We start from the raw sequence: 20806 nt of genomic DNA on the forward strand, positions 1-20806 counted from the left end.
TAACCTGTTCCACTACTTCCGGGTTTGCCACAGATGTTCGCCGGAATGGACGCTAGACGAGGCAGATGTTTGCAGAGGTATTACTGTCGTGTTTAGGCCAAAACTTGGATCAGAGAGCCGCAGTAGCACCGTATTTTTTGCTCTATAAGACGCACTTTCCCCCTCCTAAAAAGTAAGGGGAAATGTGTGTGAGTCTTATGGAGCGAATGCAGGCGGGAGGCTCTGTTCAGCATTCCCTTTAAAGAGCTGCGTGGAGCATGTGTGCGGCTCTTGGGGGCCAAGAGCCGCACACACACACTCCACACGCTCCTTAAAGGGAGTGCAGATTTTGGGGGAGCTTTAGCTGCACGCAGCCTCTCCTGGGCAGGGGGAGGAAAGCCAGGACAGCAAGTGGGATCGCTGCGCAGCTGTCCTGGCTTCTGGGATTCAGAATTCCGCCCCCCCCCCTGTTTTCCTCTTCCAAAAACTAGGTGCGTCTTATGGTCTGGTGCGTCTTATAGCGCGAAAAATATGGTGTATAATGCTCCTTAGGAAAACATTGGGTACTAATAAATATTTGTCCAATACAAAACATGTCCATAGAAAACTTAGTTTTTTTAAACTACTGGCTTGTATTCCCAACCTTATAGGGAAACTTTTGATACCTTCACAAACAATATTTTGCAATGCTCATCACATCCTGGCAGATCCCCATTGAACCCATTTCACAGATATGAAACTGAGGCTGCAAAGGTTGAGCCGCGTCACAAGATGCAATGGGCCCTCGTCAGAATCGGAACTTTGAATCCTGCTCTGCAAAAGACAATTGCTCAGATTCCCACTGCAAAAACTCCAGTGGTGGACCTGAACAAAGAATTAGGACCCTGTGCATGTGTTTAATTCCAAGTATGCCAACCTAAAAAAACCCAGAGCACATATTTATTACTAAAGTTTCCCCCTTCTCTGAAAAACACAACAAAACTCCACTTGTGTGGAATGTTCTTTTCCACATATACATGATTATCTTTTGTGAACTTGAAAGATAAAATGGCAGTGACGTCTAAAGAACCCAACAGACCGTTTGCAAATTCATATTGTGTCCCCTTTCTGAAAAGTGATACTTTACTGAGGGGAGTTGCAGTGAGCTTAGTGTGTGAGCTGTCAGATCTCTGGTTCATGTAATCTTAGCCATGCACTCCCTTGATGACTTTGAGTGAAGCTTTCTTTCAGCCTCAGAGCCCTACCTATGTGAGAATTCCTGAGATAATTTGTGAAATGCTTCATGCCCCCAAATGGTGCCAGATAAATGCCAGGTATTGACAAAAGTTAAGAAATCTGGCAATTTCCAGGCAGAATCTTATAACAGGTCATGCATGCTCTCTGCCTGCCTCATGTTGGGTGGGCAATTAAGAACACGTGAATCTCACCCAGGGAAGCACAACTTACTTTTAAATTACGGAAAACTAGGCAAGTCCAGTCAAAGCAGTCTGAAAATAAAGGGATGCCCTCTTGTGGCTGAATTCTGTACTTTAATGGTCTTGCATATCTTTCCTGCGAGGGCCGAGCTTAGGAATTCGGCCTTGAATGTTTTAATATACGGTACCTCCAGCTTTTCCCCAGTAGTGATGTATGGAAGTGAGAGCTGGACCATAAAGAAGGCTGATCGCCAAAGAATTGATGCTTTTGAATTATGGAGCTGGAGGAGACTCTTGAGAGTCCCATGGACTGCAAGAAGATCCAACCTCTCCATTCTGAAGGAAATCAGCCCTGAGTGCTCACTGGAAGGACAGATCGTGAAGCTGAGGCTCCAATACTTTGACCACCTCATGAGAAGAGAAGACTCCCTGGAAAAGACCCTGATGCTGGGAAAGATTGAGGGCACAAGGAGAAGGGGATGACAGAGGACAAGATGGTTGGACAGTGTTCTCGAAGCTACCAGCATGAGTTTGACCAAACTGCAGGAGGGAGTGGAAGACAGGAGTGCCTGGCGTGCTCTGGTCCAGGGGGTCACGAAGAGTCGGACACGACTAAGCAGCAACAACAAACCTCCAGCTTGCCTGACCTAGTGAATCCCATGGATCTCTGTGTGACTTTTTCCCCAATACACGTGCATTTTAATCAGACTGCAAAGCTAGAAGGACGTCATCCTTTTATCATCCTTGTTCCAAGGGCAAACAGAGAACCACCGTATCGGGTGGCTGAGAATTGTGCCCAAGGCAATGCAAGATAGGCAGGACAGACCATGGAATTGGACCTAGAACTCTGGCACATATAAACCCACTAAAAAGTGAAAGTGATGGGCAGGGGAGGGGGAGGTTTGTGGGAGAGCCACTGTTTGCATATACTGTGGGGTTTTGTTCATAGAATCATAGAATCATAGAGTTGGAAGAGACCACAAGGGCCATCGAGCCCAGCCCCCTGCCAAGCAGGAAACACCATCAGAGCACTCCTGACATATGGTTGTCAAGCCTTTGCTTAAAGACCTCCAAAGAAGGAGACTCCGCCACACTCCTTGGCAGCAAATTCCACTGTCGAACAGCTCTTACTGTCAGGAAGTTCTTCCTAATGTTTCGGTGGAATCTTCTTTCTTGTAGTTTGGATCCATTGCTCCGTGTCCGCTTCTCTGGAGCAGCAGAAAACAACCTTTCTCCCTCCTCTATGTGACATCCTTTTATATATTTGAACATGGCTATCATATCACCCCTTAACCTCCTTTTCTCCAGGCTAAACATGCCCAGCTCCCTTAGCCGTTCCTCATAAGGCATCGTTTCCAGGCCTTTGACCATTTTGGTTGCCCTCTGGACACGTTCCAGTTTGTCAGTGTCCTTCTTGAACTGTGGCGCCCAGAACTGGACACAGTACTCCAGGTGAGGTCTGACCAGAGCAGAATACAGTGGCACTATTACTTCCCTTGATCTAGATGCTATACTCCTATTGATGCAGCCCAGAATTGCATTGGCTTTTTTAGCTGCCGCGTCACACTGTTGGCTCATGTCAAGTTTGTGGTCAACCAAGACTCCTAGATCCTTTTCACATGTACTGCTCTCAAGCCAGGTGTCACCCATCTTGCATTTGTGCCTCTCATTTTTTTTGCCCAAGTGCAATACTTTACATTTTTCCCTGTTAAAATTCATCTTGTTTGTTTTGGCCCAGTTCTCCAATCTGTCAAGGTCGTTTTGAAGTGTGATCCTGTCCTCTGGGGTGTTAGCCACCCCTCCCAGTTTGGTGTCATCTGCAAATTTGATCAGGATGCCCTTGAGTTCATCATCCAAGTCGTTGATAAAGATGTTGAATAAGACCGGGCCCAAGACAGAACCCTGTGGCACCCCACTAGTCACTCTTCTCCAGGATGAAGAGGAACCATTGATGAGCACCCTTTGGGTTCGGTCAGTCAGCCAGTTACAAATCCACTGAGTGGTAGCAAAGTCAAGACCGCATTTAACCAGCTTCTTTACAAGAATATCATGGGGCACCTTGTCAAATGCCTTACTGAAATCAAGGTAGGCTACATCCACTGCGTTCCCTTCATCTACCAAAATCTTACGCTTTTGCAGATACATAGTTTGCTGGGGTTTGTCTGTTGTATTTTTGCTGCTGTGTTTAGTTTGCTAATTTGTGTTTTGATAGATGGACCCCTGTTGCTTTTGTTCTTGGTTTTATATTTGTAAGCCACTTTGAGCAACTGCCATGGGGTGGGGGAGAAAGAAGCATATAAATATTAATAATAACACCGTATTTTCCCGTGTATAGGATTATGTTTTTTGCTAAAAAAAAATCAAGCAAAATTTTGGGGTCCCCCAAAAGCTCAACAACTCAAGAAATACTGATTTCTTAATTTTGGGTTCAAAAAAATAGGGATCGCCTTATACATTAGGTCATCTTATACACAGAAAAATACGGTGGTGGTGGTAATGGTAATAATAATAATAATAATAATAATAATAATAATAATAATAATAATAATAATACAATTCACCCTGTATAGACTTACCCTACACATCTACCTTAAAACTGCACTCTTGTACAGTGGTACCTTGGTTTACGAACTTAATTTGTTCTGGAAGTCCGTTCTTAAACCAAAACCATTCTTAAACTGAGGCGCGCTTTCCCTAATGAGGCCTCCCACCACCAGTGCCCTTCCACCATTCGGCTTCCGTTCTTAGATCAAGGTAAAGTTCTCCAACCGGGACACTATTTCCGGTTTTGCGGAGTTTGTAAACCGAATCGTTCTTATACTGGATCGTTCTTAAACCGGACTGTTCTTAAACCGAGGTACCACTGTACACACTTACCTAGGAGTAAGCCCCATCGGATTCTGAGGAGACACGGTCATGCAGTATGTCTTTCATCACTGGCAAAATGAAGGAAGAACATGGTAATGTCATGGTAAGACCTTATCCTAGCATCTAGGGTTGCGATCTCTGCAGTTGGGGCTGGTGTTAAATGGGGTTAAAGAAGAGTGAGAGTCAATTAGGGAGAGAAAGTTGGTGCAGTGCTTGGAAGAGGAGAAGAGAAGAAGCAGTGAAAAACTGGCGAGGAAGTGGTCTGGCAAAGAAGGAAAAGGAGAGAAGGGAACAAACCAGTTAAGTGTAGGCAGCAGAAAGTAAAGTGAGCTCCGACCAGCCGAGAAGACGAGGCAGAAGCTGCTACCCAAATAGCAGCCATTATCAGACATCATAACCTACCTCAGGGGTTCCCAAACTGTGGCCTCAAGCTTTGTTCAGGTGGTCTTTGGATTTGTGACTGAATACGGCAGATGGCACATCCATTGCATTAAATACTCTCATTGATTTTTGATTGCCTTTTGATTGTTTGTTTCTTATATATTGCCTGGCACTTATAAAATATATAAGAAATGAAAGAAGCCATCAAAACGCAATTAAAGATTGTGCAGCAGCTAGCATAGCACGTTACAATTGCTACCAGAGGCAGAGAAATCATTAAGTGGTCCACAAAGACCCTCAGCAATATTCAAGAAGTCCGTGGGAAAAAGAGGTATTGAGAAACCACTGACTTACTTCACATCATTGACCCAATTAGCCAAGCAATTCTCTGGGCCCAGTGACCGGTAATTGATTAAGGGTTGGGACATTATTTATTAATAGTTACAGTTGCTCATTTATTGGATGAGTCTAGTTGTCCTCTAATTTTATGAGATGCTTTGATGCCCTTTGACTCTTTAAGTGATTGGTCAAGATCCGTCCTGCCTCTTTCCCGATAGCAAGAGCCTTGAACTGTTTACTTTCCCTTCCCACTTCCTATAAACCCTTTGTCTCCATCTGCTAGGGCAGGGGTCCTCTGCCTGGTTCCCTGTAACCTCACTTCTTGCAGTGAGGGAACCGCCAGAAGGTCCTATGCGTTGGACCTCAGTGTCCGGGCTGAACGATGGGGGTGGAGACAGTCCTTCAGGTATACAGGACCGAGGCCGTTTAGGGCTTTAAAGGTCAGCACCAACACTTTAAATTGTGCTCAGAAATGTTTGGGCACCCCTTTTTCAGCTGTGGGCGGGTCCACCGTCCCTCAGACCATGTGGTGGGCCAGACTATATTTTGAAGAAAAAAAAAATGAATGAATTCCTATGCCCCACAAATAACATCAGACACCCTTTTAGACAGGGACACGGTTCAGCTCAGACATGCCTCTAGTGCTTTTAGTGCTCTTATCTCCTTCGCATGTGGTCCGTATAATGCAGGCATAGGCAAACACAACCCTCCAGATGTTTTGAGACTACAATTCCCATCATCCTTGACCACTGCTCCTGTTAGCTAGGGATGATGGGAGTTGTAGTCCCAAAACATCTGGAGGGCCGAGTTTGCCTATGCCTGCTATAATGGATAGGATATCCAGTGTTGGTGGTTATTATTATTTTTTATTCTTAAAAATAATTTTATTAGGATTTATAAAGAGAAAAACAAAGCTTAATATCACTTTTTTTGTCCAAAATGAAAACATTGATCTAAATACGGTAAGAACATAAGAAAAAAAGACAGAAAAAGAAAAGCAGGAAAAATAGAATATTTCTTTTAAAATATCTATTTTGGAGGGGAGAGGTAGAATGGTAGTCATTATGTGACATTCTGAATGTGTATGCTTACGTCCTTTCCCAGTTCTAAAATTTAAATAATTGAAAATTTAAATATCCCTCTCTGTGGGGGTTATTTGGTGTTTCTTTTGCGGTGAGCATGTCCAAACTGATTTTTTTTTTAACATGACAGCCAAGTACAAGATTTGTCCTAAATCCATAAAAATAAAAATTGCTAAAAATATTCAAAATTAAAAGCTTCCTATTAATATGGGGGAGATTCCCCCCCTAGAATAAAGTCCGCAGCTGGTTCTAGCAGCTGTACCCCAACCAATACTGTTCAAGCGCGAGCCAGGGACACTTAGTACTATTTGTATGTGGAATCATCCACGTCACAACTTTTCGGCTGCAGCTCTGCAGGAATGGCAGATGCAGCCTTCGCTAATCCCTTCCCTCTGAGAACACAGGACCAAAAGAGAAAACTCATCCCATTTGTTAATCCCGCTGTCCGTCTGCTGGCTTGCTCAGGGGGGACTAGCTCTACAGAGCTCATCTCTGCACATACAAATCCAAGCACGGTGGGTACCCTTTTGCCTTCCTGACCTACCTGCACTTCATCCAAGCGGCAGACGACACCTGCTTGCCCTGGCTGCTCAAGCCCATGGGCTGACAAACCCACATCAGATCAAGTCCCTGCCAGGTTTCTAGACGAAGCCACTGGGAGCTCCTCCACCAAAGGGATTACAACCATGTTCTCTGTACACAATTCATCATCAAATTCAGCTGCTGTAAAGTCTTGAATGGCCATGCATGTGCTTCCATGTACTTGCCTTGAATGGCCATGCATGTGCTTCCATGTACTTGCCTTGAATGGCCATGCATGTGCTTCCATGTACTTGCCTCTCCCTGCCATCGCATTTCAATCAAGCCCTACATTTTATCTGAGGCTTGGATTGGCACAGGGATAAAATGAAACTGCCTTGAACTCTTAGTGCTGTTGTAGTTTCCCCACCTCTATGTTATATGGCTTTATGGTCCTTTTATATGTACTGCCAGAGCATTTCCTCTTCTTTAAATGTACAGGGGTATATTCTCCACCTCCGGCCTGCAAGTGAGTGAAGTTCCATGAGGACAGTCTATCTGGAATGTTTCTTCACTGACGTATGATTTATTTAGGACATTTATGGTGTGTCCTCCCTTCCTTCTATCGTGGAATAACAACAACAACAACAACAACTTTTTATTTATATCCTGCCCTCCCCAGCCGAAGCCGGGCTCAGGGCGGCTAACAACAATAAAATAATACAACATTCTAAAATCATTTCATTATAAAATTAATTCAAATCAAATTGATGGCAACCATTGGGCTAGAGTTCTGTGAAGATTGCCAAAGGAGGGGGTCAGGCTGTGCCTTGGCCAAAGGCCTGGTGGAACAGCTCTGCCTTGCAGGCCCTGCGGAAAGATGTCAAGTCCCGCAGGGCCCTAGTCTCTTGTGGCAGAGCGTTCCACCAGATCGGAGCCACAGCCGAAAAAGCCCTGGCTCTGGATGAGGCCAGCCTAACTTCCCTGTGGCCCGGGACCTCCAAGATGTTTTTGTTTGAAGATCGTAAATTCCTCTGTGGGACATACCAGGAGAGGCGGTCCGGTAGGTACGAGGGTCCTAGGCCGTATAGGGCTTTAAAGGTTAAAACCAGCACCTTAAACCTGATTGTGTACTCCACTGGGAGCCAGTGCAGCTGGAATAGCACTAGGTGAATGTGATCTCGCAGCGAGGACCCCGTAAGGAGTCTTGCTGCAGCATTCTGCACCTGCTGGAGTTTCTGGGTCAGTCTCAAGGGCAGCAGTACAGTGGAACCTTGGTTCTCGAACGGCTTAGTCGCAGAACAAATCGGCTGTCGAACGCCACAAACCCGGAAGTACTTTTTCCAGTTTGCGAACGTTTTCCAGAAGCCGAATGTCCGACACGGCTTCCGCTTGAGTGCAGGAAGCTCTGCACCCAATTGGAAGCTGCACTTTGGTTTTCGAACAGTTTCGGGAGTCGAATGGACTCCCGGAGCGGATTAAGTTCGAGAACCAAGGTTCCACCGTACAAGGTTTCTCTGGCAGTCTCCCTCCAAGCACTTACCAGGCCCAGAGCAGTTTAGCTTCAGCAAGGTTGCTGCGGCAAGGGCCCTCAGACCACAAAACATCAGGTAATGAGGACATGTCCATCTGAAACCCCTGGGTATTGCAAGGACCATGTGCTCTTTCAGTCCCAATCAATTTCATTTCCTTCCAAGTGTGAAAAGTCACCAACCACTTGTTCCGCTTCGTAACTGACTAAATTTTAGCCACTAATATAATAAAAAGGTAAAGGGACCCCTGACCATGAGGTCCAGTCGTGACCGACTCTGGGGTTGCGGCGCTCATCTCGCTTTACTGGCCGAGGGAGCCGGCGTACAGCTTCCAGGTCATGTGGCCAGCATGACTAAGCCGCTTCTGGCGAACCAGAGCAGCACATGGAAACACAGTTTACCTTCCCGCTGAAGCGGTACCTATTTATCTACTTTTACGTGCTTTCGAACTGCTAGGTTGGCAGGACACTAATATAATACTCGGATGCATATGCAGAGCAGGGAGAAAGAAGCTTGCTCCATCCTCAATGTAACAACCTTTTCGATATTTGAAGATGGCTATCATGTTCCCTCTAAGTCTTCTCTTTTGCAGGCTAACATACCCAACTCCCTCACCCGTTCCTCAAAAGGCTTGGCTTCCAGACCCTTGATCATCTTGGTCACCCTCCTCTGCACACGTTCCAGCTTGTCAACATCCTTCTAAAATTGTGGCGCTCAGAATTGGACACAGTACTCCAGGTGTGATCTGACCAAGACAGAATAGAGCAGAACTATTACTTTCCTTGATCTGGACACTATACTACTGCTGATGAAGCCTAGAATAGCATTAGGTTTTTTTGCTGCTGCATCACACTATTGACTCATGTTAAACTTGTGGTCTACTAAGACCCCTAGATCCTTTTCACGTGTTCCTCATCTTATATTTGTGTGGCTGGTTCTTCCTGCCTAAGTGCAGAACCTTAGATTTGTCCCTGTTGAAATTCATTTTGTTTGGGCCCAGTTCTCGATCTGTTAAGGTCATCTTGAACCCCAATTTGGTCTTCTGTGGCAATAGCTACTCTTCCCAGTTTTGTGTCATTTGCAAATTTGATGAGCGTTCCATCAATTCCTTTGTTCAAGTTGTTTATAAAGATGTTGAACAACCAACGGGCCCTAGACAGAACCCTGTGGCACGCCACTTGTCACTTTTTCTCAGGATGACGAGGAACCATTAATGAGTACTCTTTGGGTTCGGTCAGTCAACCAGCTACAAATCCACATTAGAAGTACAGTGGTACCTTGGGTTACATACACTTCAGGTTACAGACTCAGCTAACCCAGAAATATTACCTTGGGTTAAGAACTTTGCTTCAGGATGAAAACAGAAATTGTGCTCCGGCAGCACGGCAGCAGCAGGAGGCCCCATTAGCTAATGTGGTGCTTCAGGTTAAGAACAGTTTCGGGTTAAGAACAGACCTCCGGAACAAATTAAGTACTTAACCCAAGGTACCACTGTACCTCATTCAGTCCACATTTCCCAACTTCTCTGCAACAATATCACGGGGGACTTTGTCAACAGCTTTACTAAACTCAAGATACACTGCACCCACAGCATTCCCCTGATCCAAGTTTGTAACTTTTTCAAAAAAAAGGAGAGAAATGGTTAATGGTTTTTTAAAAAAGGTATATTCTGTCTTTCCCCTCCACAAAGGAGTTGCCCAAAGCAGATTGTTGGCTAAGAAGAAAACCCAAAGCAGCTTACAAATATAATAACAAACACAACAACAACTGCAATCCAACCATTAAAACACAACCTACTGAACTAAAAATGTTACTTTCAGCATCTTTCCCTTTAGTTCAGGTGTGGAGAACCTTTGTCTCTCCAGAAGTTGCTGCACTACAACTCCCATCACTCTTGGTCATTTACTATGCTTGCTGGGGCTGATGGAAGTTTTAGTTGCACACGTCTACTTTAGATCTTCCCTCAGCTAAATTTGTCTGTCTCCTTTAATCTGTCTTTCTGTGCAGGCAGCAGTGTCTATAGGCCTAGTCAAACAGGTATTCCACCCTCCTCTCAGGGGATCAATTGTTGTTGTTGTTGTTTAGTCGTTTAGTTGTGTCCGACTCTTCGTGACCCCATGGACCAGAGCACGCCAGGCACTCCCGTCTTCCACTGCCTCCCGCAGTTTGGTCAAACTCATGCTGGTAGCTTCGAGAACACCGTCCAACCATCTCGTCCTCTGTCGTCCCCTTCTCCTTGTGCCCTCCATCTTTCCCAGCATCCGGGTCTTTTCCAGGGAGTCTTCTCTTCTCATGAGGTGGCCAAAGTATTGGAGCCTCAGCTTCAGGATCTGTCCTTCCAGTGAGCACTCAGGGCTGATTTCCTTAAGAATGGAGAGGTTTGATCTTCTTGCAGGCCATGGGACTCTCAAGAGTCTCCTCCAGCACCACAATTCAAAAGCATCAATTCTTCGGCGATCAGCCTTCTTTATGGTCCAGCTCTCACTTCCATACATCACTACTGGGAAAACAATAGCTTTTACTATGCGGACCTTTGTTGGCAAGGTGATGTCTTGGGATCAATAACATGCTGCTATCTAATTCTCCCAAAGCATTATGGCAGGGGAGCTGAACTTCTTTCGGCCTGAGGACCATGTTCCTTCCTGGGCACCTTTCTGAGGACCATATCCCACTGGTGGGAAGGTGCAACCACAAATGTGAATTTTAAGATGGGCTAGTTGTTTTACACTGTTTCTTCCATTTAAGGAAACAAAGATGTAGTCAAACCAGACAAAAACACTTGGGCCAGTGAGGGATGTGGTCTGGGGAGAGGGTATGTGGCCTGAGGAGTGTCCCAGAGGCCAGATAAAAAAGGCCTGGAGGGTTGCATTTGGCCTGAGGTTCCTTATCCTTGCATTATGGGAACCAAGCAGATCCAAAAGTTTCCAGGGATGAACCATATGAACTGGCTATGTGCCCTTGGGGGGGGTAGCCGTGAGTCCACAAACCCCTTAAATCAGGCAGTTAGCAGGCGATGACAATGGCTTACTATCCATGCCACCAGCCACACAAGATCACCAGAATCCTGCCCTTTGCAGAAAGGCAAATCCAACGTGTTATCTTTAAACGATGTGTTGGGCCCCAAGCTATCTGGGACAACTCTAATGTTGACTTGGAAACGATGAAGTCCGGAGCAAAACCAGAGGCAGGATCTGCCCAGATGCTGAGGTCCTCTAACAACACAAAGTTGGGAGTTTTGGGGAATCCACTGAGCCAGAATGGCACACAGATAGCATCCCCAGAAAACACACCACAAGCCAACCACTATTCACACCCATTATCAATATTCTGCCTAGTCTTTTTATCAGGCAGTTCCAAAAGAGTGCCGTTTCTGTGTTTTGAGAGGTGGGGGCTTTCTGTAGGAGAGCTCTTATTAATAATGCAAAAAAGATGGCATGAATAGGGAATTTGTGGCTGTACCTTTTTAGTTGTTGAGAATCTTGGGATATGAAATATCCTAAAGAGCGCCTTAGAAACATCTTGTGACATTGACATAAAACGCAGAAAAATGCTCAAACGTTCAGGATAGCAAGTGAGAGGAAGATCAGTACATTTTGGGGGACTTGAATAAACTATTGGGGAGCCCAGGTAAGCTCCATCTCGTTAAATAATCGATCACATGACACTTGCCATTTGAATGACAATGCCCATCAACTTTGGGGGGGGCTGTTCCCCTCAAATATTTTATTGGCTCCTATGTTAGGGGAGATCCAGTTAACATCCAAAGCATCCCGCCTGCGCTAGCCTGCTCCTTCACACCGGGAGAGTAAACCCAAACTCACCTGCTTCAACAGCGGCAGCGACGAAAAAACCCGAAATGGAAACTATATACAGTACATATATATTTAGATAGAGAACACTTTCCAAATCCGAATCCAAGGGATTATATAACCAGCTGCGCCAGTTTGTCGCATCTGTGCGATCGTGCAGGGAGAAAAACGGGCAGGAAGGAATGCAAAGCGCTGCACGGGTTAGGGAGGTCGGGGAAGAAAATAAAAATTGCTTTCCTCCCGGAACAGGGAACGCGGGACGCGAGATGTTCCAGGTCAACCTGACACTTCGAATCAGTTTCACAGCCCAGGGAAGACCTTGCGGGGCAACCGGGGGTCAAAGCTGAGAAGGTGTGTATTAACCGATTCCGGTGGGCCGCCGTTTTCCTTTTGCAAGATTCCCAACAGGTCCGCTGGAATCGTGTTTCGGGGAACCGGGCGCGGGGTGGCGGAGGGGGAAAAGAGAGATCGGGGAGCTCTGTGCCGCTGGGGGGCGCAGCGGGACCTCACTTGAGCAAAGGTTACAGCGCGAGTCCTGGAGGCATGTGCCCGGGCGCGGGAGCGAGCGCCCCCTTCAGAGACCCACAAGAACCCTCCACCGCTCGCATGCCCTGCTGAGAAAAGTGCTGTGCTGCCTTCTTAAAATTTTTATTTTAAGGTATTTATTTTTATTATTTGCTTCCCGGTCACCCCCCCCCCCGTGAAACGAGCGGAATCGCGGCTTCCTCTTCCCTTGCAAGGATTGCACCTGTCCCGCGATCCCTTGCACCCTCGCGGAGGGTGGGGAAGGAAGAGCCCTCTGAACCCGTCCCACGTGCTTTTTCGCAGCCACCCGGCCCGGGCACGGGAGGGTTAAAGTCGGCGAAGTGATCCGCAGCCGAGCGTGCGCTGAGGCTCCGTACGGGCGCATCTCTCACTTCCCCAAAAGCCATTGCTGCGTGCCCTTCCGCCATCGGGTTCCTAACACAAAATAAGTGCCCGCTCCCTCCTTTTTTCTCTCTTTCCCTTCCTCCCCTCTTCCGTCCCCCCCGCCGTCTCGAGGCAAAGGCGAAGGGGGGGGGGCTTCAGACCGGATCTCGCCCCGGATCCCCTCTGCCTTTTCCGAGGGGGAGAAGAGGCGACCGGAGAGAAGGAAGGGGGACAAGTCCCTGACTCCGGGATCCCACCCTCCCCTCGCGCAGAAAGAGGAGGAGGGAGGGGGAGGTTAAGCAAACCCGGAGCTGGCCCAGCAGGACCTACTTTCCTCTCTGAAAATGGCTGCCTCGGTGAACACTTTCTGTTCCATTCCTTGAAGCCCTTCGTTGTGGGTGGGTGCGGGGGGGCGGAAGCCGAGCGGGGGGGTTAGAGACCAGCCAGCGATGCTGCTTCGGAGCCCCCTCCTCCTCTGAAGCTGAGGATTAGGGTGCAAGCGGGGGGGGGGGAGAAGTTTAGCGGGGGGGAAGAAAAGAAAGGAAGAGGAGAGAGCGAAACAGGAAAAGAAAGAGAGGAGGCCTGGAACAGAAGGTAGGGAGGAGGCTAACAGCGGGAGGGTTGAGGTGGTGGGGGGGAGAGAGACGAGAAGACCCCTCCCCAGCCGAAACAAGGGTGTGTTGGTTGCAAGCCACCCTTCCGAGGGAGGCTGCGGCCGGGCGTGTTTAAGCTCCGTTCCGTGTAGCAAATAATAAGAAACGAGGATGGTGAGCTGAGGCTCCGGGTTAGTTTTAGTTGCGTGTGTCTTGCCGGGAAAGGGAATCTGCGCGGCGGGCGAGAGGCGAGGAAAAGTATGAACGTTCCATCGGGAGGGAAACTCTGAACGTTCTATTTCAGCCCCCCCCCCGTCCACTCTCCTCCATTCGCTCTCTTTCTCCCTCCCCCCACCCCCCGGGTGCCCTCAACGTTCCATCCGGCCTAGAAAGTGAGTGTTCGAAACGTTCTGTTCGGGGCGCCTCCTGCTAAGAGCAAGGGGGTAAGCGGGAGGGTGCAAGGGGCGGGCAGGCGGTGGGGGGACGGACGGGGGACCCCGAGAGAGAATCCCGGAGGCAGAAGTGAGCGAGGGGACGCGCCGGCAGAAAGGCCTTCTCCGTCGGATGCGGCTGCTTGAAGATCAAAGGCAAAACCGGAGCTCCCTTTGTGTGTCGTCCTAGGGATCTTGCTGCTGATTTTGGAACCCTGAACTGGCGTGGTGGAAGGAAGCAAAGCTCACCCGTCCCCTACTCTCCGAAGGGGGCTGGGCGGTCTCTTTTTTCCTGGGTGGAGAGAGCCTCGGATATTGGAACTAGCATCCTTCCCAAACCTTTTTGTTTTGTTTTGTTTTGCTTGTTTTATCCCCCCCTTCGCTCTCCGGGTGGCTGTAAATAAAAGTCCAGCAGAAATATCTATATCTATATATAGTTTTTTGTTTTTTTTAAAGGAAGGGAACAAATGCAAACCCTTCCTTTTCCTCCCTTCGTCATTTTTTGGATAATGATTTGTGCTATATCTTGCCGATGGATTTTGCCGGGTGAGGATTTCTGGATCGCCTTGTAGAAGAGAGGTAGGTGAGGACTCCCCATTTTCCTAGATCTAGAAAAAGGCAAGCGAAAGACAAGCCCTAATCTCTTGGCCTTTTTTGAATGTCAAATGTACCGAGGGTGCATTTATGTCGGAATTTTATGTGGCATTCTGGTGCATGAGAAATTCTGTTGTGTAAAAGCAGTTGGGGAAGGGAAGGTGGTGGAGGGCCGCTGGTAGCAAGCCTACGGAATATATCCCCCCCCCCAAGAGCCTAGGCCTCTGTGTTTCTTTCGCCTTTATAAATTAGCGATTGGGAAGGGGGAAATGGTTTTCACATCCTTCCTGTTGGGAAGAACAGAGCTGCCTTAATTTTGGGTCAAAGGAGGACGTATTCGCCTCTTTCCCTTGCCCTAAGAAACACAAGTATCTATTGGTATGTTTTGCACAATGATGGAATCCGCAGGGAACTGTATTTGTTGTGGACCAAATCTGACTTCTCTTCTTGTATTGTGCTAAAGGGGGATGGAGGGGGGGAAAGTGTTTGTTAACAACTCATTAGAGCTTTGTCGTTATTACCCACCCACTCCCTCCCGTTGCCAGCTTTTCTTCCCAAGTGTCCCCCATCTCCCCCCCCACCTTACATTCAGTTTCGCTTGGGATTAAAAGGTAGCTTTAATTTGGTAGATTGCAAGGAGAGACAACGTCACATTACAAATAGGTGTTTCTCTCGACAGGACTGTTGCATTGTGAGGTTTCTCGAAAATGGAGGGCTCTCTAAGGGCCCCAGTCTGATTGCAAATGTTTATTGCACCACCACTCCCCTTTTAAAATGTAGGGGGGCTTCTCTCTCTCGAATTAGGTTAGGGTACGGCATTCTCCCTCCTAGAAACATACAAAGTGGCAAGGCCTACTTTGCCCAGAATGCAGCCTGCATGGGATTATGGAGGAGTCCAGAGGGATTTGCTGAGAGATTGGGGGGGGGATGTTGAAGAGGAGAATTGTGTTGGCATATTCTCTCTCTCCCTGCCAGTGTTCTTCTAGGTCTAGGTGATGGCATGCTTGGAGACAAAGCTGGGATTGGGGGTGGGCAGGGGTGGTGCTGGCAATGGCATCGCCAAACAACTCCTTTTTTAAGGATGCTGAGATCCATATATGCAGTTGGCTGCTGTTGAGGAGCAATTGCAAAATTTCCTGTTCTGTTATAAGGGGGCCTGGGGTGAGTGGCAGAGTCTGGCCGGTGTGTTTGTGCCTCGGTGAAATACAAACACCTTCCTTCACCCTCTGGCTGTCAGAGAGGGGACTTTGTGGGCCACACCTGTTGCACGCACTCTAAACCAGTTGCCTCTCCGAAGAAGAGCAGAACTTCTCGTTTTCTTGACAGTGGGGAGAGAGAAAGAGAGCAGCTGAACGGCAACTGGCTTTGCGGAGGGCAGTGATACATGTGTGGCCCCTTTCATGCACAGGTGGGCAACTTCAGGCCCTTCAGAGGCTGTTCAGACTGCGGCTCCCATTGCCACTCCTGACCATGGGCCATGCTGGCTGGCGCCGATGGGTTTGGGGAGTCCAGCAACATCTGGAGGGTTGCCTCTCCCCCGCTCTGGTTTAATAAGACATTCCACATCAAAGGGCAAAGCTCACCTGCAGTGTGCTGCGTGATCCAGATGGTGGTTTTAAATCCTGTTAATTACATTATTTAGTTACGTAAATATATATATTTTCAGCGAAGACAGTGCTCCTACCCGGGATTGCTGGATCTTTGATCTTGCTGCACATATCTTGTTGCAGTAAACTCTGCAAAGGGTGTGTTTTTGCAGCTGTGGGAGATTTGCAGTTGTCACTAATGTTTGGCTACCCAAATAATTACAGTACTTTCTTATTGTGTGAGGTTGCCTCAAATGGTGATAATAGAACCAGAACTTCTTGCAAGGGGAAGGACTTCTGTGTTTGCATCAGTCGCACTTGGGACTTCCAAAATGAATTCCGCGCACGCTTTAACCCTTATTGCTTAAGAAGCTCTTTATATCATTTGATTTCCTTGTGTAACTGCTGAGTTGTAATGATAATTGCAAGAAGAGATAAGAGATGGATTTGCCCCTATTGCCTCACTGTCAGCCACCAACTTTCATTGAGGATCAAAAACAGCCGTAACCAAAGTGTCCAGTAAAACTCCTTGCCCTAAAATAGAAATATTTTTTAATTTCTCAAGAAAACCAGGAACTCCTACTTTATTTTTGTGACTACAGGCCTTGCCTCAATCCAGAGCTGTTAAAGCTGTATGTATGCGTGTACACTAAAATCTAGGGTCCCCAAGGTCAGCTGTTGAGGCAGAAGGTTTGAGCTGAAGCCTAAAAGATCTTGTTGGTAGATGGTCACTGATCTGTTAACCAGGCAAGAACTGATGAGCAGGCTCCTAGTATTTCGACTTCACTGGGCCAATCCAGATGTTTCAGATTGCCTGGCAGTAGCAGGGCCTTGTGTTACTCTCCATTCCCACCTATGCCTGTTGAGACCTCCAAAGGCTAAGCTTTTGCAGATCTAGGTGGCTTGCTATGCTAGGTCTTACTTTCTGGTTCAAGCCCTCGGATCCCTGATTCATAGATCCCACCATGAGGGTTTTGTCTTTGTTCCAGGCCTCATCTACTGGGTCTTTCATACTTGGCCACTGCAAACACCTGTTGCCCCATCATAGAATTTTGCACAGATTATACCCACCCTATATCCTTCCCCCCCCTTAATGAGTTTTAAATTTATTTTGCTTTCCCCATTTTGTAAGTTTTGGGGGTGAGCGAGGGTAGTTTGCTTCTTCACCTTAATTTATTTCCGTGAGCCTATGGAATGGATTGCCCTTTTCATTTTATTTATTTAATTTTTTCACAGGTGAGGCAGAGGTAGATTTGACAAGGGCTGCTTGGCAAGGCTAAATAGGAACTTTGAATCGACACTCAGTGCTTTGTCCAGTAATGTGTTTTGCCTTTTTTGGGCGGCAAAAGTGTACCATAGGAAGGGCTAGAAGGAGCAAATGGATTTGGTTTGAGATTTGAGGAGATTCTAAATTCTGTTTTAGCACTTATTTTTCAGTGTGGCTAAATGGATTTGAGGGGAAGTTTTGGCCCCTCCGGTCAAAGTTCTAGCTGGCATGGCCAGGGGTTGGGGGTGATGCGAGTTACAGTCCAACAATTCCTGAAGGGCCACAGGTTCCCCACCATTGGGCTATGTCAGTGCTAAAACCAGCTAATAGTTGCGGCTTCTCATCTCTCCGTTGCCTATGGGGAGATGTGAAGGCAGGGGATTTCAGTTTTGTGTTGAAGATCTTGTCACCACAGTATCACAATTCCTAGTTTTCTGTAGTGAGGGTGGAGGGGGGGAGCTGTGAGGTTTATACTAGCTGAAGTATGGACGTAGACGTGTTGGTCTCTAACTTTATTTGTAAAATGCCACAAATAAATAAGCCAGACACCAATTGGCTTCTTAAACAAGGGTTACAGTTGCCAAAATAGAATACTGTTGCCATTTTTCGAGCCCAATGGCTTGAACGTCGTATTTTTCAATAGTGACTTTTTGGTTCCTGAAATTTGTTCTGATTGTGTAGATGAAATATAAAGGATAGAATTCTACAGGGTGTGCTGCTAGTGTGTGAAAACGGTCAAGATCCAAGGATCCCCCAGGCAGGCACCTCCGGGTGAGGGAGACCTTCCTGGTGCCCAGGCATCATTGCTTGGTTGCAAGTGGCTGATAATGAAAGGTAAAGGGACCCCTGACCATTTAGGTCCAGTTGTGGCTGACTCTGGGGTTGCGGCGCTCATCTCGCTTTATTGGCCGAGGGAGCCGGTGCACAGCTTCCGGGTCATGTGGCCAGCATGACTAAGCCGCTTCTGGCGAACCAGAGCAGCGCACGGAAACGCCGTTTACCTTCCCACCGGAGCGGTACCTATTTATCTACTTGCACTGGTGTGCTTTTGAACTTCTAGTGGCCGATATCCAGGCGCAAATGCGCCTGGCGAATTTCGAACACTGGTCACATCCCACCCTTTAGTTCAGTTACAGCTCTGAAGATAGCTGTAGCTATAAAATAATAAAACAGTTTTTTTAAAAGTGTGTTACAAAACAGTACTAAAAAGGAAGGTCAGTGGCCGTTTACTAATAAAAGCAGATGGAAAAATTATAAGGCCTGGGCAATTTAAATTTATTAAAATGTATTTGTGTGGAGGCAAAAGCATAAGGCTTGGCACCTGGAGTTTGGATTTGATATCCCGCTTTATCACTACCCGAAGGAGTCTCAAAGCGGCTAACATTCTCCTTTCCCTTCCTTCCCCACAACAAACATTCTGTGAGGTGAGTGAGGCTGAGAGACTTCAAAGAAGTGTGACTGGCCCAAGGTCACCCAGCAGCTGCATGTGGAGGAGCAGGGAAGCGAACCCGCTTCCCCAGATTACAAGTCCACCACTCTTAACCGCTACACCACACTGGCTCTCACTGGTGTGATGCTCAGACGAGAGAGTTCCTTAATTGGGGTGCCACCACTGTAGAGGCCATTTCTCTGATTACCACTCACCTCAAGAAGTGAGCTGTCCAGAGACCAGCCTCTGGAGACAAATCTCGGGCAAGTTTTGTGTGGGAGTTGGCAGCCCTGAAGATGATGACCTAAATTTCCGAGTAGTCTTCAAAGGTAGCCCCATATGCAAAGCATTGCAGTAATCTAATCCGGAAGTTACCAAAGCATGAATAGTGATGCCAATACACAATTGGATTTCAAGTCCAGTATGTAGGAGCACCATCTCTTGCGGTGAAAGCTTTCAGCCTTTTGTGGGGTGGTATGTGTATACGGCACTGTGGGTTAAACCACAGAGCCTAGGACTTGATGATCGGAAGGTTGGCGGTTCGAATCCCCGCGACGGGGTGAGCTCCCATTGCTCGGTCCCTTCTCCTGTCAACCTAGCAGTTTGAAAGCATGTCAAAGTGCAAGTAGATAAATAGGTACTGCTCCGGTGGGAAGGTAAACGGTGTTTCTGTGCACTGCTCTGGTTCGCCGGAAGCGGCTTAGTCATCCTGGCCACATGACCCGGAAGCTGTACGCCGGCTCCCTCGGCCAATAAAGCGAGATGAGCACCGCAACCCCAGAGTCGGCCACGACTGGACCTAATGGTCAGGGGCCCCTTTACCATTACCTATGTGCGTACTTTAAAAAAAAGTTTGCTCGTGATTTAACTCTAGATTTGATGCCCTAATCTGAACATCAAGGATCAGGAGTTGCACAGTCTTTGGTCTTCTTGAAACCACCAAGCTGGATTTCCAGACCAGTTTTTGTAGGGGAGTCTTTTGAGAAGTAGCAACAACGTAATGCAGAACCTTTTTGAACCTTTCTGAGTCCCTTGACCAACTACATTCTTTCTGCGGCACCCCGTGGGGTTCAGGAGCCCCAGTTACGTCACCCCTTGCCTGCGGAGCCAGCAGCCCCATACCCATTTTCAAACACCCTCCCATGTGGAGTGTTCCCTCAGCCTCCTCTCCTCTCCCCTGGCCAGCCCCAGAGACGCCTGGGGAGCTTGCAGCCAGGGCTGCTGCAACAAACAGCTGTGCGGGCCTTTGGGAGGCAGAGATACAAGAGGACATCAGAGGAAGGAGGGGAGGAAAGAGGGACAGAGGCCAGTGTTGCCTGTGATGCCCCTGACCATCATTCAAGGCACCCCAGGGTCACAGCACACTGGTTGAAAACCCCTGGTGTAATGTAAAACAAGTGCATGGTTGAGGCTTGTGGGCTGTAGTTTGTGTATAGACTTGAGGTACAGGGCACTCTCAGCATAGAGATTTCTGAGTACCAGAACTGAACAGAGCTCAACAGTCCTTCCACGCAAGGTTCCATTTTTGCTTATCCCAAGCTTTCTTAATTTCATTGGTCTAATATGAGGGTGTGTGTGTGTGTCATATTGTTTTTGCAATAGTTAAAAAACTGGGAGTTGGAAATCCTTGGCGATCTATTACATGTCATTCTGGTAGCTATTGCATGTCATCAATCTTACCATTTGCCCGTTCCTGAAACAAAGGCATATGTGGCTGAGGCAGAGGTTTCTTCTTTTCCTCGTAGGCCTGAAAGGCGTGACTTGCTCTTTTGCATTGTAATTTTTGTTTTCCTCCAGTCATAGATATGAATCCTAGATGCCCTTTGACATGGTGGCTCTGGAAACCATCACTGTGCCATACCCAATATCCCCATTTTTCTTCAAAGTCAATAAAAACTCCTGTCCTGTTGTGAGGCTATATGAAAATACTTAATACTCTGTGCTGCTGAAAGGGACATACATAAGTCCATTAAAAGATACATATTCAGTCACATGCAGCGTTCAAAATTTGCCAGGCGTCTTTTGCACCTGGCTATCGGTGGCGCTGTGGGTTAAACCACAGAGCCTAGGACT

General features: G+C 47.4%; 1 protein-coding gene and 1 long non-coding RNA gene across 2 annotated transcripts in view; one reads left to right on the plus strand and one right to left on the minus strand.

The window, feature by feature from the left end:
- Positions 1-7012: 7012 nt before the first annotated feature.
- Positions 7013-12077, minus strand: LOC128407207 (uncharacterized). Its single transcript, XR_008328735.1, has 2 exons — positions 11937-12077; positions 7013-8860 (listed from the first exon to the last, which is right to left on the minus strand). It is a non-coding gene; the product is annotated as an uncharacterized LOC128407207 (long non-coding RNA).
- Positions 12078-12190: 113 nt separating this feature from the next.
- Positions 12191-20806, plus strand: part of LOC128407190 (histone-lysine N-methyltransferase 2D-like) — a 117615-nt gene continuing 108999 nt past the window's right edge. Inside the window, 1 exon segment of the mRNA XM_053375251.1 lies at positions 12191-12275. The gene's annotated coding sequence lies outside the window, so the exon portion shown is untranslated.

This window comes from Podarcis raffonei, chromosome 2 (genome assembly GCF_027172205.1).
Source record: "Podarcis raffonei isolate rPodRaf1 chromosome 2, rPodRaf1.pri, whole genome shotgun sequence".
In the NCBI taxonomy this organism is placed as follows: Eukaryota; Metazoa; Chordata; class Lepidosauria; order Squamata; family Lacertidae; genus Podarcis; species Podarcis raffonei.